General features: G+C 41.0%; 1 protein-coding gene and 1 long non-coding RNA gene across 7 annotated transcripts in view; one reads left to right on the forward strand and one right to left on the reverse strand.

Moving 5' to 3' along the window:
* Positions 1-11,838: 11,838 nt before the first annotated feature.
* LOC112672583 (uncharacterized) lies at positions 11,839-13,892 on the reverse strand. The gene is made up of 2 exons (XR_003144364.3): positions 13,689-13,892; positions 11,839-12,872 (listed from the first exon to the last, which is right to left on the reverse strand). It is a non-coding gene; the product is annotated as an uncharacterized LOC112672583 (long non-coding RNA).
* Positions 13,893-14,215: 323 nt separating this feature from the next.
* Positions 14,216-27,837, forward strand: part of PLCE1 (phospholipase C epsilon 1) — a 321,105-nt gene continuing 307,483 nt past the window's right edge. For 4 of the 6 annotated variants that reach the window (XM_035708087.2, XM_035708091.2, XM_035708088.2 and 1 more), the window contains exon 1: positions 14,216-14,366. The gene's annotated coding sequence lies outside the window, so the exon portion shown is untranslated. The remainder of the gene's footprint in view (positions 14,367-27,837) is intronic. The other 2 variants (XM_025466579.3, XM_035708090.2) reach the window with 1 other exon arrangement.

The raw sequence follows: 27,837 nt of genomic DNA on the forward strand, positions 1-27,837 counted from the left end.
TAAGGGTCTTGGGATGGGAAGATTATCCTGGATTATTGGGGTGATCCAAGATCATCACAAGGATCCTTAGAAGAGGGAGATAGGACATCAGAGAAGGACATGCCACAGCAGAAGCCAAGATGGAGGTCACAAGCTAAGGGAGACTGGCAACTCTTGGAAGCTGGAAAAGGTAAGAAAGATCCTCCCTAGAGCCTCCTGAAGAACCAGCCCTGCTGATACTTTGGTTGTAGCCCATTGAGACTGATTTGGACTTCCAACCTCTAGAACTATAACATAATAAACTTGTGTTATTCTAAGCCACTAAATTTGTATAATTTGTTACATCAGCAATAGGAAATGAATAGTCTTCACCACTCAATGAGGTATCAGTACTTCCATATTACCTCTGGGATGATACTTCCTGATAACACAGAGTATGCTCCCAAATCTCTCCTGTAAATTGTCCCAGGCAGTTTTCTGCAAGTACTAATGCCCTGTCTGGTTCATGTTTCTGGCCACTTCAGTCACTTGGGTGGTGCTTGTTTTACTTACATTAATTGGATCATATAGTGAAGGATTTTTTCTAGATAATATATTCAAAGGAGTTATAGTTTATACAGTAGCTGTATTCCGTGAAAAAGAGAGCATACACCAATCCCTTGTGAAATAAGTCATTTCTGTACTTTAGTCATGTTTTTAGGTATCAGTGAGACTATTTAAAAATACCCTACCGGACGCCTGGGTAGCTCAGCAGTTGAGCCTCTGCCTTTGGCTCAGGGTATGATCCCAGAGACCGGGGATCCAGTCCCACATTGGGCTCTCTGTGAGGAGCCTGCTTCTCCCTCTGCCTGTGTCTCTGCCTCTCTCTGTGTGTTTCTCATAAATAAATGAATAAGATCTTAAAAAAAAAAAAACTACAGTGACTCCTTTTCAAATGATTTTGTTTAATTGGAAGCATATCTTTATAAGCAGTATCTTAAACTATAGCTCTAACTTCTGGTTTTTGCTTATTTACACATTCATCCTTTCGACCGGTATCCACTGAGATGCTATTTAGTACCACCTATAGCATAGGAGCTGGGAAATGATAATGAGTGGAGTCAGACAATAAAAAAAATAAATAGAAAAATATTTTCTATTTCAGGCTGTTAAAAAAAAACAGCTAAAAAAAAAGCTATGTAGAAACTAAAATAAAGTGATGTGATAAAATTGAAATAAGCTTTAAAAACTCACTACTGATCACCCTGTGGAATGATTACCTCCCAAGTATGGGAAGATGTCTCGAGAAATGCCTTTCTATCTATGAAGCTTTGGCATAGCTCATAGGTAGAAGCTGGAGTGTGTTTCCCCTGTAAGTTTGAAGATGAACTTGTTTGTTCTTTCTAGGGCAAAAGATGAGAATGTGTTAAAAGATCTTCACACATGAGACACACAGTAAATAGGTATTATTATTATTCATTATTTGTCAATGTTCAGCCCTCCATGGTGTTCTGAGTTCACCGGGCAAGTGGAAGTTACAAATACACAGCAGTTGGTTTCACTTAGGCAATGGTCTATTCCAAGTCTTCATGGTTAGAGAATTGTGACTGGAAAGGTCATCTGTGTCCCATGTTGGGTGCCCACAGCAATGACAACAGCAACATTCCTTCTTCAGAGGAATATTCCTGCACACTGTCACCTGCTTGATCCCAGGGTATCTGTTTGGTAGAAACCAAGCTGCTATTCCCCAGTGAGGCACAGGGGAGACAGCACTCCATGACTTCTGACAATCTTCAAGTCCCTTGTCTGAGTTTGTTTGCTGCCTTAGTTCCAAACCACCTTCTCCCAACTGCTCACTGTTCCATTTTGATTCTTGCCTTTTTTTTTTTTTAAAGATTTTATTTATTTATTCATGAGAGACAGAGAGAGAGAGAGGCAGAGACACAGGCAGAGGGAGAAGCAGGCTCCATGCAAGGAGCCGGACGTAGGACTGGATCCTGGGTCTCCAGGATCAGGCCCTGGGCTGAAGGCGGCACTAAACCACTGAGCTACCTAGGCTGCCCTTGATTCTTGTCTTTAATTTTAGATTCGACATTCAGGATCACTTTCCCATCAGTGGCCCTAGATCTTCCAACAATAATTCTTGTTCTCCATCCATGCCAGCTGTGCTGCTGCCTCACATCAGATCAGATCAACCAGCCTCCAAGTTCACTTCAACCCTTTGAAGCAGCTTTTCCTCAGGCACTACCCATGTGAACAACCCCCCACCCCTCAAGCTTTCCCTACTCCATTGTCGTGAGCTTGAAAACTAAGCAGAGAGTTTTTTCAGAGACATTAGCCTAAAGGCAGTATAATAATAGGGGTTAACCAAACAGGTTCTGGAAAAACACAGCCTGGCTTGGAAAACCAGATCTTCCACTTATCAGCTATGCAAACTTGGACAAATTTAACTTTCAGATTTCTCATCTATAAAATGGGGCCAATGATTCACTGAGGTAATGGCTATTAAGGGTTTAGCTCGAGCCTGACTCATAGTAAGTAAATGTTAGCTACTTTTGGTCCTTTATCACAAATTTACTCAATAACATAGTGACCTGAAAGTGTCAAAGGATGCCTACCTTTCCACCAAAGTGCAATCTCCCATAAAGGCATGTATTTTATAAATCTTATTTATAAAAATGGATCCCCCTTCTCTAAAATCAAAATGGAAAAGTATTTGATTGTATGGCTCATGTAAAAGATGAGAGGATAATTCTCTGGAGATGTGGCAGGTTACCAATGGCAGAAACAGTTTGATACAAGGCTTAACCATAGAACATCCTGAGAAAATGTAGAAAAATGGTAATCTATGGCTGAGTGAAAGAAGTGGAGAATAAGGCTGAAAAGATAGGAAGGGGAAGGTAATGGAGGGCCTCAAATGTCAGGTTGAATAGGAAGCAGTAACACGCCAGGTGATAGGCTCTAGAGGCCCAGGCCCTGGATATGAATACTGGCTCTCATATTAAGTAAGCCAATGGCATTCAAACTTTTCTGAATATGACACACAGTATAAACGATGTTTTACATTGTGTTCCAGGACACACACACACACACACACACACACACCACACCACACAACTCCTGAATCAAAGGTTAATGAAACAGTTCTTACCCTTACAGCATGGTGTATTTTGATATTTTTTCTGCTATTTTATTTCATTTTTCAAAGCTGCTAGCCATGGCCACTAAATTGACCTCATGACCTATTAATGAGTTGAAGCCCACAGTTGAACTAAGAAAAATTCTTATCTCTGAACTTTAGGTACCTCATCTATGAAAAGGAAATAATGCTGGTGCTGTAGAGTGGGAAATAAGATAAACTATGAAAAGCACCTGAAGAGTGCTTGATACATAGCACATACTCGGTAAGTGCTCAAAATATTTTTGCCAATGTATTGATGGAATTGTAGAGAAAAGTTCTGAGCAGCTAAAGATTCCTGATTTTAAGTCTGGTGATCAGGGAAAATTCTGCAGTGACATGAATTGGATGAGGAGTCAGGAGAAAGCTAACTGGGGATACCTTCAGAATTATTGCATGGCTTCAGTTTGCTTTTATTTTCAGACCATGGTAATCATACTTGCTCACTAGGCAGTTTGGTTTTTGTATTTTTAATTGTTTTTGATACTTTAACATGCTGTTTTAAATATTTATGTTTTTAAATATTCACTCAAGTTTCTTCTATTGCTTTTAAGACTTAGAAAGCCCCTCCCCAAAATTGGACAAAGGAAATATTCATCTTCACTTTATTTTACTTTTTTATGTTAATAGTTTCATTTTAACATTTAGTTATTCATTCTTCTGAAATTTATTTGATATGTGTGTGAGGCAAGGTTCTCACTTCATATTTTGCCAAATAGCCAAATTTTTAATACCACTGTTTAATAATTCATCCTTTTCCCGTTAATGTGTCAAATTTATCATTTATTAAACCCAGATATATTATATATGTGTGTGTGTGTATTTGGGTTATTTTCATACCATCTTTTCTATTATTTTGTTCAGTTCAGTCTTGTGATCATATTACATATATTTTTCTTTTGCAGAATTGAGAACATTTTCAAACATAAAAATGTACAGAAACTAATAAAAATTATGTATCCACCCCTCAGAATGAACAAATGTTATTATATTTGTTTCAGATATTTTTAGTTTACAAACTTTAATTTTTAGAACAATTTTAGGGTGATAGCAAAATTGAACAGAAACCTCCTGTTTCCGCATATGTATAGCCTCTTCCATTATCAAGATCCTGCCCCAGAATGGTACTTTTTTTTTTTTAAGATTTTAATTATTTGAGAGAGAGAGAGAACGAGAGAGCTGAGAGAGTGAGAGAGATCATGAGCAGAAACAGGGCGGGAGGAGGAGAGGGAGAAGCAGACTCCCTGCTTAGTGGGGAGCCCAACTTGGGATCATGACCTGCAGAAAGCAGCCTAGGACTGAGCCATCCAGAGTGGTACATTTGTTACAACTGATGAATCTGCACTGATACATCATTATTATCTAAAGTCCATAGCTTAAATTAGGGTTCAGCTTTGGTGTTATATATCCTATGGGTTTTGACAAATGAATAATGACATGCAGCATAGTTCAGCTGCTTTAAGATAGTTTAGGTGCACCTAGCACTCATCCGTCCCTCTTACCTAACCTCTGGCAAACACTGATCTTACTGTCTCTATAGCTTTGCTTTTTCTGAATGTCATAATAGTTGGAATTATACAGTATGTAGTCTTTTCAGATTGGCTTCCTTCACTTAGTAATATACATTTAAGATTCCTCAATGTCTTCTCATGCTTTACTATTACAGTTCTGCTTATCACTGAATAATATTCCATTGTCTGATTATACCACAGTTTATTTATTTACTCACATACTGAAGGATAGCTTGGTAGCTTCCAAGTCCTCGCAACTATAAACAAATCTGCTATAAACATTTGTGTGCAGGATTTTATGTGAACATAAATTTTCTATTAATTTTAGTATATACTAATATGCTGGATTACATGTAAAGAATATGTTCAGTTTTATAAGAAATTGCCAAATTACCTTTCATGGTAACTTTACCATTTTGCATTCCCTCTAGCAACATATGAGAGTTCCTATTGCTCCATATCCTTGTCAGCATTTGTATTATCAATGTTTGGGATTTTAACTATTCTAATAGGTATGTAATGATACCTCATTTTTTAAAAAATTTGTAATTCCCTAATGACATATGATGTTGAACATCTTTTCACATGCTTACCTGCCATCTGTCTATCTTCTTTGGTGAGATGTTCAGGTCTTTTGCCATTTTAAAAATTGGTTTGTTCATTTTCTTATTGTTGAGTTATAGTTACTTTTATACTTTGGATAATAGTCCTTTATCAGATGTGTCTTTTGTAAATGTTTTCTCCCAGTCTGTGACTTACCTTCTCATTCTCTTGACTGTCTTTCACAGAGCAGAGGTTTTTAATTTTAATGAAGTCCAGTTTCAGATATTTTTAAAGACCAAAAGCATTACAGATATAATTAAAGTGATATTTATATCCTTCCCTTTCATTCCCTTGCCTGTCTAGAGGCAAATTACTGTCATTCACAAAAAGGGTTTTCTGTTCACACATCCTTTTTTTCTTTTTTGTTCACACATCCTATTCATGTTTTTACACTTGCGTATCTTGTATGCCCATGAGCCAGATATAATCTTATTTTGTTTTTATTTTTTATTTTTTTTTAAAGATTTATTTGTTTATTTATTCATGAGAGACACACACAGAGAGAGAGAGGCAGAGACACAGGCAGAGGGAGAAGCAGGCTCCATGCAGGGAGCCCGACGTGGGACTCGATCTTGGCCCTCCAGGTTCACGCCCTGGGCTGAAGTCAGGGCGCTGAGCCACCCAGGCTGCCCATTTTGTTTGTTTTTAAAAATTACAGCAATGGTATCCTACTGTACATGTCATTCTGCATTTTTTGTTTTTCACTCAGCCTATTTTTTAAGATATAGCTTGATACTTATGAATCTAATGCATTTACTTAAATTATTGCATAGCATTCTGTTACATGAGTAAACAAAAGCAGATGTGTTAATACATTATCCCATAGATGTACATTCAAACATTCAGGCTTGTTTTAATTAATTAATTAATTAATTAATTTCCGTTCTCTCTCTCTCTCTCTCTCTCTCTGTCTTTGGGTAATTAACAACAAGGCTGCAAAGAAAGTATAGTATGTTTCTTCATGTATATATGCAGAAATTCCTCTGTGTATATACCTAGATGTGAAACTGGATTTGAAGCATAAGGATATCTTCAACTTCACCATATACTGCCTAACTGCTCTTCTAAGTGTTTGTACCAATTTATTGTCCCAGCAACAGTATATATATTACTACATTCTGTAATTCTAACATTTGTTCTTGCCAAACTGTATTTTTTGTTGCCAAAAAGCTGGTGTAAAAAAAAAATCTCACTTTAAAATATATTAGTTTTTCCAAGATTATAAATGAGGTTTAGCATGTTTTCATGTTACTGTCCTTTTATTTTTTCCTATCAATTACCTGTTCATATCATTTGCCCATTTTCTAGTTTTCCCACTGATTTCAAGACATTCTTTAAAGGATTCTAAAGCTTTTTGTTATGATGTTGCAATTTTCTTCTTTCATTCTTTGGATTTTAACTTTGTTAACGATGCCTATGCTTATACAGGTTATATAGTAAACACCAAATTTACCAATTGTCTCTTATTATTTAGCTTTTAAAGGCATTCATCAAAAAACTGCCTTTCTACCCTGGGACTGCAGATCTTTATCCTATATTCTTTTCTAAAAGTTATAAAGTTTTTATATTTGAGAGGGTATATCTCATTCTTTATCCACTATCACAGAGTCATCCTGGCTCTTCTGTGTCAGATGCCAAAGAAAACATAACAGTCCTTTTGGTACCAAGGTAAGAGATCACATTACCTAAAAAATAAAAAAAAAAAAGGTGAGATTGGCCTCAGACATTTCTTAAATAAATGCAGAAAGGATGCTGAATGCAGAGAAGCTAAACAGGTGTGGGAAGGTCCCTAAAGAAGACACCCAAGGCTGCAAACATCCCACAAAAGAGGCAAGATGCCAAAGAAAATGACACACCCTGAAGGGAAATCCTATAATTCCATGTTGGAAGAGCCTAAAGAAGTTTGAGAAGCAATTTATTGGAGGAGGCAAGAAAACAAGTACTCACATACATTGTCAGTGGAAATAGAAAGTGCTACAACCCCTATCATGGTCAATCCTGCAGTTTTTAAATTTAAAACTTTTGAAAACTTTGAAACCTAGCACTTCAACTTACAGCAATGTCTCCTATAGAAATACTGCTCATACATGAGTAAAATGATGTGCATACAAGGCTATTCATTGCAGCCCTTTTTGTAATTACAAAAGGATGTCAATTACTTAGATTAGACAACAACTTAGATGTCCATCAAGGGAGGACTGGATAAGTAAATAATGAGATGGCTATATACTGGGGTGCAACTGTTAGTTTAAAAAGGAAACAGTACTCTGTACTATTATGGGAACATCTCTACAGCATCCTATTAGGTGAAAAAATCAAGGTACATAAAACATCGTGGGTTATTGACACTTTTTTGAAAAAAGGTACAAATAAATATTTGAATCTGCATAGAACAGCCCTAGAAGGATATCTAAGTGGTTTTGTGAGGGTGAGGGAAATGCAGAGAGAGAAATTCACTTTTTGCACCTTTTGAAAATTTGTCCATGTTCCTTAATCTACAGATATAAACTGATTCAAATTGATCTACAGATTCAATCCCTACCAAAATCCCAGCTGACTTTTTTGGCAGAAATTGCCAAGCCAATCTTAAAATTCATATGGAAATGTAAGGGACCCAGAATAGCAAAAACAACCTCGAAAAAGAACAAAGTCAAAGGAATCACACTGCCTGTGATAGCTATTAAGTAAATAAATTTGTTTTATTTTTATTTATGTTTTTGAAAGATTTTATTTGTGTGAGTGTGGGAGGGGTGGGGAAGAGAGAAAGAGAGAGAGAGTGTGTGTGCACACAAGCAACAGCAGGGAGGGGCAGAGGAAGAAGCAGATTCTCTGCCAAGCAGGGAGTCTGATGCAGGACTTGATCCCAGGACCCTGGGATCATGACCTCAGCCGAAAGCAGTCGCTTAACCAACTGAGCCACCCAGGCGCTCCAATAAATTTGTTTTAAAGAGTAACAAAGAACCAGGGTGCCTGGGTGGCATTGTTGATTAAGCATCACACTCTTGGTTTCAGCTCAGGTCCTGACCTCAGGGTCCTAGGATAGAACCCCCCATTGGGCTCCACATTCAGTGTGGAATCTGCTTGGGATTGTCTCTTCCCTCTCCCTTGGCCCCTCCCCCCACATGCTTGTGCTCTCTCTGCCTCTTTTCCAAATAAATAAATCTTAAAAAAAAAACAAACTAATAACCTAACACACTTAAAATTGTCCATTTAATTCTTTTTAAAATTAATGGCATAAGATTTTTCATACAATTGTCACGTGATCTTTTACTCTCTACTATAATTCTAGTTATGTCCAACTTCTTTGGAGCCAGACTGCCTACGGTCTTTGGCAACTGGCCATGAAACTTTAGCAAACTACTTAACTCCTCTGTGCCTCAGTTTCCTATTATGTAAACCAGAATTATAAGAACATTTATTTCATAGGCCGATTGTAAGGATTAAATGAGTCATGTCAAATACTTCCTCTGACACTAAGTCACCTTTCAATAAAGTTTACAACCATTCTCACACTATTTATGTATTTTTCTTTTACCTTAATTATTCTTGCTAAAAGCTTACCTAGCTTATTAGTGTTTTTAAATTTGCAGCTTTTTTTTTTTTGGTTTTCTACTTAATGTATTACTTTTCTTTTAGGCTTTAATCTGTTGTTCTCTGACTAGTTTCTTGTGTTGAATGCTTACACAGTTTAATATACACCTTTCTTCTTTTCTAATAAATGCTTTTTAAAAGATTTATTTATTTTTTGAGAGAGAGAGTGCACAAGCAGTGGGGAGGGGCAGAGAGAGAATCCTCAAGCAGACACCCTGTTGAGTCAGAGTCTGACACAGGACTTGATCCCAGGACCCTGAAATCATGACCTGAGCTGAAATCAAGAGTTGGATGCTCAGACTGAGGCACCCAGGAGCCCCTCTAATAAATGCATTTGAGAGCTATAAATTTCCCTTCAGTACTGCTTTAGGTACAGCCAACAAGTTTAGGTATATAGTTTGTTATTTTTAAAAAATTATCATTCAGTTCTAAATATTTCAGAATTTGTTATGATTTTTTCTTTAGCCTATTAATTACTTAGAAATATGTTTTTTCTTTTCTAAATTGTTCAAGCCAAACTTCCTGGTTGCAAACAACAAAAACAAACTCTTGCTAGCTTAAGTATAAAAGGAATATACCAGAATAACTGGGAAGCCTGGAGAATCAGGCTCAGAAAAAGGCTGGAATCAAGAAATAAAAGACATAGCCACACTCATATGACAGGAGCAGCCAGAGTAGGACAAGTTGCTGGTGTTTCTCCACTGGACATTCACTGCTACCACATGACCTCTACCTGTGGACAGTCACTATTGATGCTGAAATGTCACCTTTGCTCTCTTCCTAATGTCTTTCTTTTACAACATCCTTTTAGCTAATCATTTATTTTTTTTTTAACGATTTGTTGAAATGTTCAGTCAAGTTTTTTAAAACTTCTCAATATGGAAAATATTAAACAAAAGGAAAAGGAGGGAGAATATTATAATGAAATTCAATGTGATGATCACCTCAGTTTCAGCAAATCAGCATTTTCTGGCAAATTTTTCAAAAAAAATTCTGGAGGGATTTTGTTACATGTTAAGTATTAACTTAGTAGAAATTGATATTTTTAAATCTTTAAGTCTTCTCATGAATGAATAGTATGTCTCTCTTTATTTATTCAAATCTCTCTAATGTCTCCAAAATAATTAGACATGTGTGTGTGCACACATGTATACAGATGTATGTATATCATTATGATTATCCCTGATTTCCATATTTTAATGCTCTTGTTGCTATCATGAATGAGATCACCCCCAATATATCACTAAGTAGTTATTAATGTTATGTAGGAAAGCTGTTGATTTTTTTAATGTTTCACATATATCCAGTGACTCTAGTAAGTTCTCATTAATTCCAAGTATTTTGTATTTTGTAGTTTCTATTACCTAGAAACATAATCACATTTTTTCTGCAGATAATCATAATTTTACCTCTTCTTTTTCAGGAGGTACATTTTTTCTTCCATTGTATCCATGTGGCTAAACCTCTGAAGAAAAATGTACTGCCCCCATGACTGGGCTCCCTTTACATTTATGACCACAATTGAACTCTTAATGCCTGGCATTATATTTCATTATTACATTCGCTCTCTCACTTTCCTAAATGAGTATTTTACACCTTCTCTCTCAAATTTTTTGCACCTCTTACCTGAGGACATTGTTTGCCATTTCATTGAGAACATAGAAGCAATCAGTAGAAAACTTTCAGAAGCTTCTAAAAACTCTACCTACCTCCCAACATCCATATCTATTTTTCTAGTTGCTAAAGCTACAGAGCAAAGTTATCCCAAAACTTGTGGCTTAAAAGACTGAAAACATTTATTTTACTCACAAAACTACAATTTGGGCAGGGATTTGCAAGGATAGCTTTTGTCTGCTCCCCTGGCTAGAGCTAGGATGGCTTGAAGGCTAGGTCTGGAAACCCCATGAAGTCGCACTCACTCACAGGTCTAGGGTTAATGCTGGTGGTCAGCTAGGATCCTGTCTGGGACCATCAGATGGAACCCTTCCTTCTATGTTCTAGGTGCTTCACATAGATTAACTCATTCAATTCTCATAACAACACTTAGGAATAGGTATAGTTTACCGAAGAGGAAAATGAGGCAGAGACAGGTAGGTAACTAGCCTGAGGGCCTACACCAGGGAGACAGATTGAGGATTTCAACTCAAGCGGTCCCATACTAGTCTATGCCCCTAATACTGGCTATGCTGAGAGATAACATTTAGGACTGCCTCTCCTGGCTTTGCCCACTGTTCTCACTAGATCTCCTCTACCCTCACTCCTAAGCACCTTAGAGAAGTAGAGCTACCTACTACTTTAACAAACAAGGTTTTTTTCCCAACAACCTCAAACTGCCTTGGTACTTCACCTTCACATATGACAGAACTCTAAAAACCTTGTTAATGGTGCTCACTCCACTGTCTGAACTTCCTAGCCTACTTGCAGAGAGCTGGTAGACCCAGTACAATCTGATGCATGGACTTCAAAGGAGAGAAGATGGTGATTCTCAAACTAAAAGCTGGCTTGTTCCTTCCATTCTTGGTCTTCAAGGCTACCAAGATGTCTGTTGGCAAATACCTCTGCCTGGCAATAAGCTACTGTTTAGCAGAGACCAATAAATTTGTCAGCTATGCCCGTGCAGACCTTGGGGCTTGTTTATAAATGGGTTAACTGATGGCTGTCTTGTTGAGTGTGGCAAAGGGCCAATCTTTTTTCTGTAATATGTGCAGTAGGGAGTGTGGGGCCTCCTGTTGGCAGCAACAACCATGAAGTCAGAGACACCCTCCCCCCCGCCACCAACCTGAAAAATTACAGGATGGGAGAGGAAGAAAATAGGGAGATGATTCCATTTCTTAAAATGGTTTTATGACTTAAATTCCCTAGTCCCAACATTTATAACTTATTTAAATCAATTTCTATCAAATGGAGACCATTATGTAACAAGTTCAGAAAATAAGTGTGCTTTCTTCTGAAATTTCAAACACAGACACACTATATTTAAATAAAGTTTCCACAGCATTATTTCCTGGGGGTTTGCTTTTATTGCTTTTGAAGATGCAGAATCATCTTGTATACAAAGATGCATAACTTCATTGAAGCTGAATTTTCCATGGAAATTATTCAGTGCTCCCTCAATTCCCCCCACTTTATCTGACAGTCTTTCTTCCTCCAGATAATGGCTGGCAGCAACCCACAGCATGGAGGTTATATGCTGCACTTTTGAAAAAGTCTTGAATGGAGCCATTGTTCCCCTGAGATGGTCTGCATGTTTCACTGAACAGAGAGCAGGGTGTAAAAAAGGCACCTTGTGTGCAACTGTTGGCGAGGTTGGGAAGTGAATTAAAATCTCCAGAAAGTCTGGGCAGTGCTGTTCAGAGGAGCAATGAACCCTCTGGAAGCACTGTTAGCTCAGACATTCCAATGCGGTGAGGCAGCCTCAGGGACGCGGCTCCCTCCAGTCTCATTTAGAGAGGGAGCGAGGGGGCGAGCAAAGGACATTGATTTGGACGGGCTCTCTTTGCAAAGATTTGAGGAAGGTGCTATTTCCCAGGCATGGATGGGATGGTTGATTATCACACTCAGGTAACCTTCCCGTTCAGTGGACCTAGATTTGCCTTGGTTACTAACAGTGCAATGACTCATTTGGAGGATTCAATGTTAACTGCTTGTGCATCCACCAGTTTGTAGCAATCTAATTCCCATGTGCCTATTTCTTTTTTTTTTTTTTAAAGACAACGCAAGTCTTTGGGGGCTCCAGGTGACTGATGATATTTGACATTATGAGATTCATTAATCTTGTTTTATTTAACTTAATTAATTATTTAATTAATTCATTAATCTTGTTTACTGTCAGCAGTGGTTCCTTTTTTCCTGGCTCCTCCATTCACCTGTCCAGCGTGGACCCAGGGATTGCAGTGACTGACCACTCCCTATTGCTCTAGTGCTGAGATCTCAAGCGCTTACTGAACAAAGAGTTTCCTCAGTGTCCTCTGCAGAGACCCTTCCAAAACCAGCTCTCAAGGGAGGCAGTGATGTTAATTTTCATTAAAATCCTAGTGATGAGAAAATAGCAAAAAAAAAAAAAAACAGTTAAGGACCAGGCTGGCAGATTTCTCTTACAGGCAGAAATTCTTTGGTGTCCTCTGGTGCATTCTTGCTCCAACCTCTCCTGTGCCCTGGAGGCTCAAAGTAGGGGAAGTCACTTTTAAGATCAATAAGAAAAAAAAAAAAAAAAGAAAGAAAAAAAGAAAACTTGAGCAGGAGGAAAGTGTGGGAGGAGGTGGGGATGTTCTAGTTAGAGGCTCAGCCTAAACACACGTATAGAGTTGGAGTGGGAGACATATGCTGGGTGGTCCATAGTAACCAGGATGAGGCGGGTTCCTCCAGTCGTGGGGAGTCAGTTTGGAAGGCAGTGGGGAGCCTCTGAAGGTTTCTGCACAGATTAAAGTTGTAGAAGAGGGAAAACCCTATGACTGTGGATCCAAGAAGAGGACAGAGGAGAGGGGTGATGGGCCTCAGGAATTAATCCCGATTGAAGGTACCAGATGTCAGACCTATGGAAAGGTCATGTGTCTATCAAAGTAGGTAAAGAAGAACAGGTTTAGGGGAGAGGGGAAGGGATGATAATCTGACTTTTCTTCAGGTCCCCGGATCTCCTGACTGTCGACAGGCGGTCAAACCCCCCGGCGCCGAGGGGCGACCCCGCAGGGCCTGCAGCGTCGGCGGTGGGTGAACCAACATCCCGGGGTTGGCTTCGGCAATGACAGGGCCCTGGGTTTGGAGTCCGCGGCCCTGAAGCGAGAGGAGTGCTTGGCACAGCGCCAGGCACCGTACGGCGCTCAGTAAAATCTGTTCAGTTAACGACTGACCGAACGGGTCCGAGAGCCAGCGCGGCCTTTCCCAGGGTGACCGCGGTCACGGGTCCATGCGCCACGAGCCTCAGTTTCCAGCAGTGCCAGGCAGAGGCGCTCCCGGGAGGAGGTGTGGGCTGCGGTCCCCGCGGCCCGAGCGGCCCAGGGCTGCCGCCTCCCCGGGGCCCGCCGCCCGCTCCCGCCGGGGCAGAGGCCGAGGCCGAGCGGGGGGCGCGCGGCGGGCCCGGGGCGCGGGCGGCAGCCGGGTCCGCCCCTCGCCCCCGCCCGCTCCGCGCGGCCCGAGCCGGGGGCGGGCCCGCCTCAGGCCGCTCCCCCCGCCGCCCGGGGGCCCGCGGCGGCGCTCTCGGCCTCTCACCCGGGGCGGGCGAGTTCTGGGAAAGGCCTGCCCAGGGCGGGGGCCCGCTGCCGCCCGCGCCGTCCCGTACCCGCAGCGCGGGCGGAGCGAGAGAGCGGCGCCCCCGGGGCGCACAGGCTAGCGCGGCGGGCGGGGGCGGGGGGGCGGGGGCGGCGCGCCCCGGGCCCTGCCTCCCGGGCACTCGCCTGGCTGCGGCGCGCTGCTGGCCCCGCTCCGCCGCGGACACTCGGGAGCGGGGACCCCGACGCCGCCGGCCGCAGGCGCGTCCCAGACGGACGCTGCCCTTGGGGACTCCGGCGCGACGGGCCCGGAGAGGAGAGGTGAGGAGACGACTGCGTGGCTCGCGGCCCGAGGGTGGCGCAGGGGACGTGGGCTCTTTCCGCGGGGGCGGCCGCGGGCCGGCACCTGGCGCGGGTCCCCCCCCCCCCCCCCCCGGCGGACGGAGGCCGGGCCCGGGGCGCGCAGGCCGCTCCCGCTGCGGGGCCCCTGGGTGCGGGCTTCGCTCCCGCGCGCCTCGCCTCCTCCCCGCCGCCTGGTCTGTGCACTTGCGGACGCGGAAAACCCAAGCTCTCGGGGAGGCGGCACCTGGCAGCTGCACCTCGAGGAAGGTGCCTACGGCATTGTTCCTGGAGAGACCGGTCCACAGCAAGTCCTAGGAAAGACCGCGTTGGACCCGGGCTCACTTTAATGACTACAGGAATGGCCCCGTCTTTTTTAAGGCGCTCTGGTGCTATGATAAGGAATAGCCTAGAGCCCGAAGTCCTCCGTCGTGGCTAATATTAAATGCACAGTGCAAATGTGTGGGTTCCCCGCCCCTCCCCGTGTCTAGTATTTCAGCCCCGGGACGGTTGGTGCAACAGACTCAACTAAATTGTTCCGTGTAAGAAAGATTCTACATCAGCGTCCTTTTCAATAGTGAGCTCCCTGAATAGATGTTATGGGGCATTCACTTCATTGCACACCGTTCATAATGGTGGTTGCACTTTGCAGAATTTGCTGGTAGGTCCTTTAGATTCCTGCAAGATTAGGCGCATTTCCTTGTGTTTCTTGTCGGAACCCCCGGCGGTGTAGGGTGAGGCCACTGCCGCCAAGAACGCTTGACCCACCAGGGAGAGTTGTTGAGAGCCTGTCTTGGGAGGTGGACGCAGGTGACCCCATGGATACCGTCACGGCGGAGAAGGGGAGCGGAACTATCGCTGGATACTGTATGCAGCCATGTCCTCACAGATATTTTCTAAAGAATGCCTGAAGATGCTGTCATCTAGAACATCCTTTCCATTTTCCTCTTCTTGAATGCCCTTCCCCACCCATTTCACCACTCTAAACCCTAACCATCCATCCAGATGAATTTTATTGCTGCTGTGAGGCCCTCCCCGATAACCCCAGCCTCAAATAGTCAACTGTCCCCTGCTGGGATTCCTGCAGCATTTTAGGTTCCAGACCTTCCTCCATTCTCTTTCTTTGAGAGTTATTTGTGTGCAGGTCTCCTTTTCCCTACTGAAGGCATTAACTGTGGCTTTCCAAGCACAGTGCTTTTAGCCATAAGACCCTTGGAAATAATTGTGGGCTGCTAATAAATGTTAAGACTTCGGTTCTTCAACACCAATCTTATTTTGGAGGAGATAATATAATTGAAAGTATAATTTGTTGAAAAACATAATATTTACCATTTACAGGCCCACAGAGGAACTTTTTCTTTGTACCTAGGAGCCATGCATAATAATTATCTTTGATCCATGCTTTGGGACCAAGTGAGAGGTGAGATTGAGCTGAGGGACGTTCTTCCAGTCCTTCTAGTAACATAAGCTCCTTGGATGTGCTCCAAGGTTGACCTGTGTCATTAAAAATTCCATGCTCAAGTGTGTTGTGGTGAAGCTAGATTCCAGTGAAGGTGCTTGGTTTTCTTTTTCTGTTTGCAACTGTGGTTAGTTACAGTCCCTTCTGGGCTTTTGTTGTATACTTTAAAACATGAATTTGATGTGTAACTTGTTATACATTTCTAAATGAATAAAGGATAATTGAAAAGAGTTGTGCATGATGTTTTGTAAAGCAGAGAGCAGGGAATGTTTCCCATGCTTGGACAAGAGGAGATATTTGCACAGAGCAAGGCTGCTCTGCACGTGTGTGTGTTGGCATTCCCAGTCTTCCCCACACCTGGCTGGCAAGCAGCCTAGGTAGGACAACAGCTGCTTCAGTCCAGACTCTGTCTCTCTCTGCCTGGGCCTACCTCTACTGGGGGTGAGTGGGGGGAGAGGGGGACTCCCAGGGAATACAACAATTTAGAGCTTCTGGATTAGAAGGAAAAGTAGGAGAAAAGCTAGAAAAAGCAGTAGCAGCTTGGTTCATCAATTTGCTTTCCTGCTGACATTTGGTCAAGATCTTGGCATTGAGCAAGTGGGAATTCAGTTGGGAAGAGGAAGGCAGGTGATGGGGAGCATGGCACTCTGGCAGAAAGGCTGGGAGGTATTAATGTGGCCCAGTTAGGAGGGGTCCCCAAAAAGGAAGTTGGAGATGGAGAAGTGGGGAGTAAACATAATATCAAAGATGTACTTTGCCGTGGGCCAACCATGGAGCCTAAAAAGGAAGAGAAAACTCTTCAGCTTCGTGTGGTCTTCTTTGCTTTCAGGTGCAGAATGCAGACTTATTTTTATTAAAGCTACAGTTCATCTGTGTTATGGCTTAAATAGGTTTTCATGGGCCAGATTGGAACCTAGCCCTCTATAGCTATGCTATCAGTATGGTAACCACAAGCCATGTATGGTTATTTGCTTTAAATTTAAATTAGAATTAAATGAAATTAATGGGCTACCTTTCAAGTGCTCAGTAGTTACGTGTGGCCAGTTGCTACCCTACTGGACGATAAAGATGTAGAACATTTCCATCATTTCAGAAACCCCATCCTAGAATATTGTTCTAAAGGACTCATGCCTATTTTTTTTTTCTTAAGATTTTACTTATTCATTTAAGAGAGAGAGTGAGAGCAGTGGGCGGGGGTTGGGGAGAGAGGAAGAAGCAGGGATCATGGCCTGAGCCGAAAGCAGACCTGTAACCGACTGAGCTACCTAGGTCCCGGGTTCATGCCTGTTAATCCCCAAGATATTGATGTCAGAACCCAATTCAGTCATAAATTTTTTTTTCAGTCATAAATTAAAATGTTCCTGTTTATAATCCTCTAGCAAATCTATTTAAATGCAAGTAATTGTAGCAGTTGTTGGTAACGCTTTTGTAGTGCTTACTGCATGCCAGGCAGTGTTCTAAGAATTCTACATCTATTAACTCATTTCATTCTAACATGAGGCAGCAAGTGCCAGAGACCTGTTGTCCGTTACCTGCAATTCCAAAATCAAAACAAGCTCTGAAAACTGGTTTTCTTTTTTTATGATAGTCACGGGGAGAGAGAGAGAGAGAGAGAGAGAGAGGCAGAAACACAGGCAGAGGGAGAAGCAGGCTCCATGTACCGGGAGCCCGACGTGGGATTCGATCCCGGGTCTCCAGGATCACGCCCTGGGCCAAAGGCAGGCGCTAAACCGCTATGCCACCCAGGGATCCCTGAAAACTGGTTTTCTTAAGTTTGGCTACAAAACTTAATCTGAGTTGACATGAGATTATTTTTTTTTTTTGACATGAGATTATTATAGTCTTTATTTTTCTGACCTGGTGAGAATTATTCATACATTTTTATTTCAGAAAGAATGAACATGTTTGCTGTGGATCCTATCAAGAGTGTTATGTAATATATGGTCTATGGTACTGTCTTACCATTATAAAAACCAAAAAAAAAAAGCCTTCTGATTTTGGATAAAGGAGTATGGGCCAACATTATCATGCCCATTTTGAAGAAAGGAAAACTGAGGAACTAAAAGGTTAAGCAACTTGTGTGGAATCATAGCAAGAAAGTGCCAGAGCCAGGAGTCTGTCGGAACAGGCTGGCTTCAGAATCCATTCCCTTGACTACTGCTATCCTGCCTCTGGTCTCATCACCCAGAACAAATGACTGGCCACTTTTTTGGCTGGGTGAAGCCAGATGGCTTTAATTCAGCTCATTAGAAAGCTTCAGGTAGAGCTCTGGCTAAATTGTTAAGCAGTTGAGATTGAAATGCTATGGATAGTTAAACTGCTGTAATAGGCACGCTTAGTGATTGTTAGCTTGCCCCTTTCTACCTCGTGCCAATCGCAATTTATTTTGAGCCATTTGCTCTATGAGAACCAATAGCAAAAGAGGATTGTGGCATTGGTAAAGCTAAATGCCAATGGCCTTTGTTGAAACCAGTGGCACATGGGGGTTTATATACTCATGATTGTTATGAGGTAGGAGGCAGGAGATGGTTTGGTCCTGGTATCTACTGACTGCTGAGCACTGATGAGGCCATTCTGGGGCTTGCAGGGGTTCTGAGACTTCCTGGGATGGTTTCAGAGGATCTGGATCCATCTGACTCATTTGGAAGTCTCTCCAGGGAGACTAAGTTCCTCTCTTCTTTTTGGAGGTTGACTAGAACTACAGACCTGGCCTTGGGTCGGGAATGGACTTTTCACTTTTCCTCCCCAAGTGGTGGCAGGAATAGGTGGTCCTTTCTTGACAACATTTGAAGAAATTCTTTTTATTTAAAAATTTTTATTTATTCATTTGAAGAGGACAACAGAGAGCGTGTCCAGGGTGAGGGATAGAGGGAGAAAGATAAGCAGCTCAGCAGGGAACTAGATGTGGGGCTCGATCCCAGAACCCTGAGATCATGACTGAGCTGAGATTAAGAGTGGGACACTTACAGACTGAGTCACCCAGGCACCCACATTTGAAGAAATTCTTAATTACCCCCAACGTTCTCCTTTGAGTATAAGAAAATGTTCTGAGTGTTCCACTGTCTGTGTGGATCTTTTAGTATGGGCTCCACAGAACCTCTGTCTGTGTCCAGGGAGCATTTTGCCTTTTATTTTATTTTATTTTTTATTTACTTATTTATTTTTATTTTTTTGCATTTTGCCTTTTATAGCGCAGTCACCAAGGTCCCTAATAGTCATGGTACAACCCTCCCCCCGCCCCCAAGTTATAATGATTTAAGCTGTAGGGACACAACACTCGATTGGTGAAATACAAAGACACTAGAATCAAACTTACCTAGTTTACATAGGCTTTACCACCTACTAGTTGTATAAGCAATTAACCTTTCTGTAGGATAGTGATTTTACAGGGTTGCTGTGAGACCTAAGCAAGATAATTCACTTACAGCACTTTGCATAATGCCCGGTAAGTAGTGAGTGCTCACAAAGTTAGCTACTAAGATTCTTATTCTTGCCCTCTGGGCCTGTCTTGCTAGTCTGCAATTTTAGGCTTTGGAGGGGTGTGTATGGTAGGCTGAATAATGCCAATAGCCTCCTAAAGGTGTCTAAGTCTTCATTCCTGGAACCTATAAATATGTTGCTTTACATAACAAAGGGACTCAGCAGAAGTGATTAAAGATTTTGAGATGAGGAAATTATCTGGATGGGCCCAGTCTGATCAAAAGGGTCTTTATAAAAGGGAGGCAAAAGGATCAGAGTCCCTAGTAGGAGATAGGGGTACTGAGCCAAGGAATGCAAGGCTGCCCAGAAGCTGGAAAAAGCAAGAAAATGGCTTCTTCCCTAGAGCCTCCAGAAGGAATGCAGCCCTACCAACCCATTTTAGACTTCTGACCTCGAAAACTGAGATAACGAATTTGTGTTGTTTAAAGCTACAAAGACTGTGTCAATTTTATCACAGCAGCAATAAGAAACTAATATGGCACAGAAGAGAAACAAGAAGGTGGTTGGGAGTTAAACAAAAGCTCTCCAATGAGGGAATGAGAACAGCCAACATGTAGTGCAGACCTTGCTGGGTACGTTTCTAAGTGCTCTATATGTATTAACCCGTCATCCTCATGACCACCTTCTGAGATAGGTACTTTTGTTATCTATATATCAGAGAAGAGGAAACAGAGGCTCTAAGAAGTTGGGTAATTTGCCAGAGGCTACACAACTAGTAGTGGTGGAGCTAGGATATGAATCCAAGTAGTCTGGCACTAAGTGCTACCCACACTGCTCCCCAAAGCAAGCATTTCTGTCTCTTAGGTCTGACAGCATCGGCCACTGAATGGTATGGGACTGTCTGGAATGAAAAGAATATTTGAATTGGTGAGAAGGAGGGCAATGTAGTCCCCCTAACACCACCTCCCCCTTCCAAAAAAAAAAAAAAAAAAAAGCCTGATATTGAAATGCTTGGTAAGTTTTTGCCATTGCTATCTCCTATGATATGTGTGGACAGCCCAGAGCTAGAGAACGCTGGCTCTGGGAGCAGTTCCTGTGCTGGCCACCCTCTCCTCTCATGCTCCCACCTCTCTTCTTAGAGCAGCCTCCCTCACTCACCACAGACCGCTGGCCCAGGCGTCCTGTTGGCTCTGCTTCCCACCTCTGCCTGTTTATTGGATTTGCCTCATTCCTGACTCTCTGCTCCAGCCCTGAATTCCACCTCCCTCTGGCCCCTCAAATGCTCAGACTGAGATGGTTAGCGTCAGGGACTGGATTGTGAGGGACCTTTGTGACTGCTAAGGTTGCAGGGGGAGGTTATTTTTGCCTTTTTCCTTTGGTTTATGTGGCTGCTGTTAGTTTTCTAGCTGTGCTTCTTTGGTCTCTCAAGCACATAATTTGGAGCGGTATTAGTTGGGACCAGTGGATTTCAAACTGTGTTCCAGGAGTATGTGGGGCCCCTACCAGGTGAGGGGTGTGGTGGGGAAGACCTCAGCCCTTCACCCTGCTTTTGTAGCCCGCTCTTACTAATTTTACTTCTCTATTGAGGTTCTGTCTTAGCTTTGTCGTGGAAAGGCAGTTCTAACTGCTAGAGACAGAGACGTTTGAGAGGAACAAAACTGCATGTTAAGGCACTCTATTTCTTCAGCCCAGAGACTGGGGTGTGCAAGACACAGAAATCTGTGTTTTCTCTAATTGCATTTTGCAAATTTGGGGTCTGGATGCATGTTGCTTAGCTTTGTTTACATCCTGCCTCCACTATTTATATACAATCTGCACAACCTTGTGCAAAACTTGGCCTCTGGGGGCCCAAACTTCCTTATGTATGTAATGGGAGGGGCAATAGTAGAACCTATGTAATAAATGAGATAATTCATGTACAGGGCTTAGATCAGTGCCCGATACACAATAAGATTTCAACTAACCCTAGCTCCCAGGATCCTTTTTGTTATTACCCAGTCTCCCAATGCTGTTGCAGAAGAAGCAGGCAGCCTCGTGTCTTCACGGGATTCTGATCTCCTGTGCTGCTGCAGCTGGGGAAGCGGGGGGGTCTCTTGTTCCTTCTTTCTCTGCCAAGTTGCTCCTGAAATTTCCCTCATCCCTGACTATAGATGACTTCAGGTACAGTGACAGAAGGCTGCCTCTCAGGGGCACAGCAGCCACACTCCTCAGGGTCTCTGAGGCCTCTCTGCTTCTGCCAAGAAGCAGGGTCTCTGCTACTTTTAGGATTTGTAGGACATTTCTTCTTTTTTTCCCCTGCCTGCCAGATGCAGGTACTGGGATGGGAGAGGTAGAATGAAACCCCGGTCTTTTCCCTGCTTCTTTTCCAAGGCATTTTGATTTATAATACAGACTGAATACTATTGAACCCTTTCCCCTCTACCCTTAGGACTTAACAAAATGTAAACATAAACAGGGTGGTTAAGCTTGACAGGGTTATTGGTCAGGCAGTGGTCAGTGCCATATGTGCTCAGTGGTAGCATTGCTGTGTACTCTATGGCATGATCTGCTACGTGGTGGCCCTGACAAATGTGCTCCATTTATAAAAATACTGGAAAGTCTCCTTCTGAGGGGGCTGATGATGTGTGCTCACAAGTCCAGAGGTATAACAAAACATGATGATAATCTATAAATTTTTAATGCCTTTTTGGAACAGCTACATTATAATAATAAAACAGTAAGGCTGCAATATTCAGAATTAAGGAATAGGCAGAAGCAAGGAAAGACTGTTTTGATGACTTCATTTTATGTTTAAACTATATAATATCACCGACTATGGAAAATCCAGGGAATGGAAAAAAAATCATTGGAAAAAACACATGTGACCAAGTGCATACTATACACATCTGGGATTAAAATATCATATAACACAGTTTAATTTGGATATCACTGGAATTGGTTCAAGTTACTGTCATTTCTAAAGAAGCCTTTATTCATTTGTTATTATTAATGACATGAACTCACATTTCATTGATGAACATATTTTCACCTATGTTATGTTTGCCTAAAAGAATTGAAGCCCTCTCTGGTAGTCTGGTTTGTCAATCTCAGAGAGGTGGATACAATTCACAGAAGTTAAATACTTTTGGCATGAAATTGTATTCCCTTTTCCCCCTAAAAGCAGAATGAATTTGGATGACAGAGCAAAGCATAAATCTCACTCTGTGTGTAGTTTGTTAACTGTTGGAGTATGAGCAGATTCAGATTCACTTCTTTGCCGCTCAGCAGGCTCAATAGTCCCTAACTCAGCCTGGATTACTGTGCTTGAGATTTATTTTTTCATCATGCCTCGGCATGGCTTTAAAATTCACAGTGGGAGGGATTGATAAAGCTCCAGGCAGTTGTGAAAGAAATATGCTCAATTAATGTTTGAATCTAACAGAGGAAGGTTAAGAACTTCTTTAGCTATTTTATATAGGAGCTATAGAAATTTACAAAAAGAACCCTAAAAGGTGACCTTCATGTACCATCAATGCAACATAGTAGTCAGACAGCCCTGAAGGTTCTTCCATGACAGCTCTTGGATCTAGGACTTTGACTACCCTTTGCTGACTGAGAATAGGCTGGGCCTCACCAATGCCAAGTCATGGGATGGCTGACAACAGGTGAAGTGTGTTCCCAACCCAGGCAGGCAGGCCCAGATCAAATTAGTTACAGAGGATAAGAGAGTGTGCTTATTTCTAGCTGCACTGTATAGTTCTAATGAATTATCACTATCTAAGCAGTCACATCTAAAATATGTCACCTATTTAGGAGATACTAGTTAAAAAAAAAAAAGAATCTTTAATCCAAACAATTTTAACTAAAATTTTATCTTTTAATTATTAATGGACATTATATATTCATTTTATGATTTGTTTATTACTTATTTATTCTATGCTGTGTCATCCAACAATGAAAATTGAGGGCTAGAAAGGAGGAATCCAAGTTTCCTCTTCTCACTTTTTTTTTTTTTTTGCAAGATTTTATTTATTAAAGAGAGAGAGTGAGCACTAATGAGAGAGCACAAGCAGGGGGAGCTGCAACAGAGGGAGAGGTAGAGGTAGGCTCCTGAGGATGCCTGGGTGGTTCAGTGGTTAAGCGTCTGGCTTCAGCTCAGGGGGTGATCCTGGAGTCCTGGGATCGAGTCCCACATCAGGCTGCCCTAGAGGAGCCTGCTTCTTCCTCTGCCTATGTCTTTGCCTCTCTCTGTGTGTCTCTCATGAATAAATAAATAAAATCTTAAAAAAAAAAAAAGAAAGAAAGAAATAGGCTCCTGGCTGAGCAGGGAGCCCAATGTGGAACTCCATCCTAGGACCCCAGGATTATGACCTGAGCTGAAGGCAGAGGCTCAACTGACTGAGTCATCCAGGCGCCATCCCACCTCACTTTTAAAGTTTAAAGAACTGGTCTCTTGAGAGACTCAGGATTTGACCAAAGCCAACTAGTTGGGGAATAGCAAAACTGAGACCTTTGTTTCAAATAGAATTATGACCATACTGTAGATACATAATACATAATTTTGAATCCTGGATTCTTTGTCTGACATTCATTTCATCATTAAGATGTTTTCATATCATTCAGTATTTTCAAACCTTGATTTCAGTGGCTGGGTCTCATTCTGTCTCGTGGAGGGGGTTAGAATCCCCCTATTGCTGGACACTTAGCTGTTGATCCCCAATTTTTTTCTATTTAAATACCTCTCCATTGCTCAGATCTCTAATTCTTTCTTTAGCAGAGGCCCTAGAAGTGAAATTACCAGATCAAAGTGTAGAACTTTTTAAAAAAAAATATTTTATTTATTTATTCATGAGAGACACACAGAGAGAGGCAGAGACACAGGCAGAGGGAGAAGCAGGCTCCATGCAGGGAGACGATGTGGGACTCCACCCGGGACTCCAGGATCACACCCGGTGAGCCGAAGGCAGATGCTCAACTGCTGAGCCACCCAGGTGCCCCAAAGTGTAGAACTTTTTTAGAGACTTCGAGTACATCCTGCCAAAATGCTCTCCAAAAAGGTTGTACCAATTTGCACTTCTACTAATGTTACCCTAGTCTTTCCAGTGGATGTAAGTGAAAGATACCAGACTTGGTATTTCATAGTTTGAACGTACATTTCTTTGATTACTGGAAATAAAATGATTATATATATAATATATAATATATATATATATAATATATATATCATCATTGTGCTTTCTCTTGGTTAATAGTTTTGTCCATTTGTCTTTTATTTTTTAATATTTTTTTTTAAAGATTTTCTTTCTTTATTCATGAGAGAGAGAGGCAGAGACTCAGGCAGAGGGAGAAGCAGGCTTCCTGCAAGGAGCCTGATTCCAGACCCAATCCCAGATGCTGGGATCACACCCTGAGCCAAAGGCAGATGCTCAACCACTGAGCCACCCAGGTGTCCCCATTTGCCTTTTTTTTTAAACTTAAGATTTCTTAATGAATTAAGAATGTAACATCCCTGCATTCTGTATTTTTGCAAGTATTTTCCTATCTTTGTCACTTGATGCTGTTTTTCTTAACTAGCATTTTTTTCCTGATTGCAATATAATACAAGTTTATTTTGGATAACTTGGAAAATAGAAAAGCTCAATAAAGAAAAAGTCCAAATATCACCCACAATTCTACCATCTAGAGTAATTAGAACATTTGGTTCATGGCTTTCTAGGGGTTTTTTCCTTGTGTTTTTTTATTTCTCCAAATTGAGATCATATTTTCATGTTTTATACGTTTTCACGTAACTATGTCAATCATAATTAAGCAGATTGTGCTTATCCCTGCTATGGGATACTATATAAAAATATTAATGAAATACCATATTTTTGAAATGTTTAGCATGTTTTTTAATGTACAGAAAATTTTAGTATCTATATGGTCATAGATCTATGTTTTCCCTGATAATTATTTCCATGGCCTTTAAATTTGTAGTCTTTATCTATTTCCTATGATTAGTTATATTTTTTAGATTTTCAGGCTCTTGTTTACATTGAGCTTTTCATTTGGAATCAGTTTTTTGTCCATTTTATGAGTTGAAGACCTAACCTATTTTCTAAATACTTAGTTTTCCTTAAAATATACTTATTTCCTCATATATATATATATTTATATATTTACATTCCTTATATAATTTCCTTGAATAATATATCTATTGGATAATCCTAGGCAATACCTAATCTTATTTCGTATATTCTAAAGTCAGCCTTAAGCCTAAAATAATCTATCCACAAATGCTTGAGTACCTTACTGTTTAGTTATGTTAGCCTTATAATGTATATTAGTGTCACATAGAGGCAGTTCTCTCTCGTAATTATTCAAATTTTCTTTATTATTACTTTTTTGCTTATTCTTGCCAATTAAATTTTGAGATATTTTGTGAGATCTCAAAAATCCACTGAAATTCTGAATGGGATTATAAGAAACCTATGTATTAATTCAGGAAGAATGAATATGTTTATAATATTTAGTCTTTATATACTACTATATTTCCTTTTCTTGAAAAATTATTATTGATGCGTGTTAGTTTCATATGTGCAACATATTGACTTGACAGTCCTATTACATTACTCAGTGCTCACCACAATAAGTATAATCACCAGCTGTCACTGTATAAAGTTATTACAGTGTTATTAACTATATTCCTTATGCTGTGATTCCCCCTCCCCCACCTCCTCTCTGGCAACCACCAGTTTTCTGTATTTAAAGGTTTGTTTGTTTTGTTTGTTCATTTGTTTTATTTTTTAGATTCCATATATAAGTGAAATCATATGGTATTTGTCTTTCTTTGTCTGACTCATTTCACTTAGTGTAATAACCTCTTAGATCCATCCATGCTTGATGGCCAGATTTCATTCTTCTTTATGGGTGCGTAATACTCCATTTTAGTGTGTGTGTGTGTGTGTGTGTGTGTGTGTGTGTGTATCACATCTCACATCTTTATCCTTTCAGTATGTTTCTTAATCTACTCAAATATATTTATATCCCTCATTAAATTTTGTAGTGATCTTCATATTAATCATAGTTTTCTTATTTTTTAGGGTTTTTTTTTTAGTTTTCTTATTTAAAAAAATGTTTTGTATTTTTTATTTAATCAACTTAATTTTTTAGTTGATTCTCCTGAGCTTTTTAGGTAAAGAATTGTATTATCTTCAAGTAAGGATTATTTCCCCTTTGAATCAGAGATCCCAGAACCTTAATAACAAAGAATAAGGATAATAGACCTTTTTATTTAATCCTGCTTTTAATGGAAATGCTTTTCATATTCACTAGGAAATACAATGTTGTCTTTTGGTTTTAAAAAGTTTAAATCACTTTGAGAAAGTAGTTTCATATTCACAGATTTAAATAAGAAATAAAAGAGAAAAGAATTATGTCACATGCCAAAAAGGTAATCTTTGAGGTGATTATATGCATTTTTTCACGTTTGACTACTGGTGTGTTTTATTAACAAATTTCCTATTGTTACACCATGCTGCAGTCATGTGGTGACACTTTATTATCATGGTGTTAATGAGTTAACATTAACTAAGATAGAGATTAATCTGGAACCAATTTAGATTTTACTTTGGATTTTTTTTTAGCTAGCTTTATTTTAGCTTTGGTCATCAAAGCCTGGTGTTAAAATTAGCTTGCTTCTCCTGTCTATGCATAGATTGGATTCCAAGAGACCCCTGTGCCTTCCTGAGAGTGACAGGGGCAGATTCCCATGTGGTAAGGAGCTGGTGTCGCTGTTTGTGTCGTGGAGAGTAAGGAGGATAAAGTATTTATCAGAGACTGATTAACTGAGGCTTTTTCAGTGTCCTAAAAATGCAATCAGTACCTTTGTTTTTTTTTAACCTGGATGCCCTTACCTCTTTATGTCTCTCATAAGATGGGCATAATTGGAATTCTGCTGTTAGAGGATTCCAGACACTGAATGCAGACCTCCTTTTCTGGAGCAGTGGGATGTTGAGTAGCACTGCAGCAAATCCACAGGACAGGCATGAGCTGCATCATCGCCTAAGAACCTAGCAGTTTTTAAATTCAGTGTCAAGGCTTAGTTTAGGTGAAAGGTTATAAATATATATATATGTTCCTGGGGTGCCTGGATGGCTCAGTCAGTAAAATGTCTGTGTTTGGCTCAGATCATGATCTCAGGGTCCTGGGATCAAGCCCAGTGTTGGGCTCCCTGCTCAGTGGGGAATCTGCTTCTTCTCTCCCTCTGCTGCTCCCCCCAGCTCTTGCTTGTGTTCTCTCTCTCTCTCTCAACTAAATAAATAAAATCTTAAAAAAAAAAAGTGTTCCTAAGGCACATAAAAAGGAAGAAAGAAAGCAGTTACAAAACTTAAGAATATTAAATGGAGAATACTATATGTGTGCAGTTTGTCCGCTATAGGATTGAGAAGCTGACCCCAAAATGTAGTTATTGTATGGGTGTCTTTGTGGAGAAACTGAAGATCATATGAACTTCAAATGTAGGGAGGTGGTTGGTTGTCTCTTCACCTTCGCCTTCTTCACACACTTGCTACTTATATGTTACCCCTCATTCCCTGTCTCCTCATTTTTTCCTAC

Source organism: Canis lupus, chromosome 28, assembly GCF_003254725.2.
Source record: "Canis lupus dingo isolate Sandy chromosome 28, ASM325472v2, whole genome shotgun sequence".
NCBI classification, from domain to species: domain Eukaryota; kingdom Metazoa; phylum Chordata; class Mammalia; order Carnivora; family Canidae; genus Canis; species Canis lupus.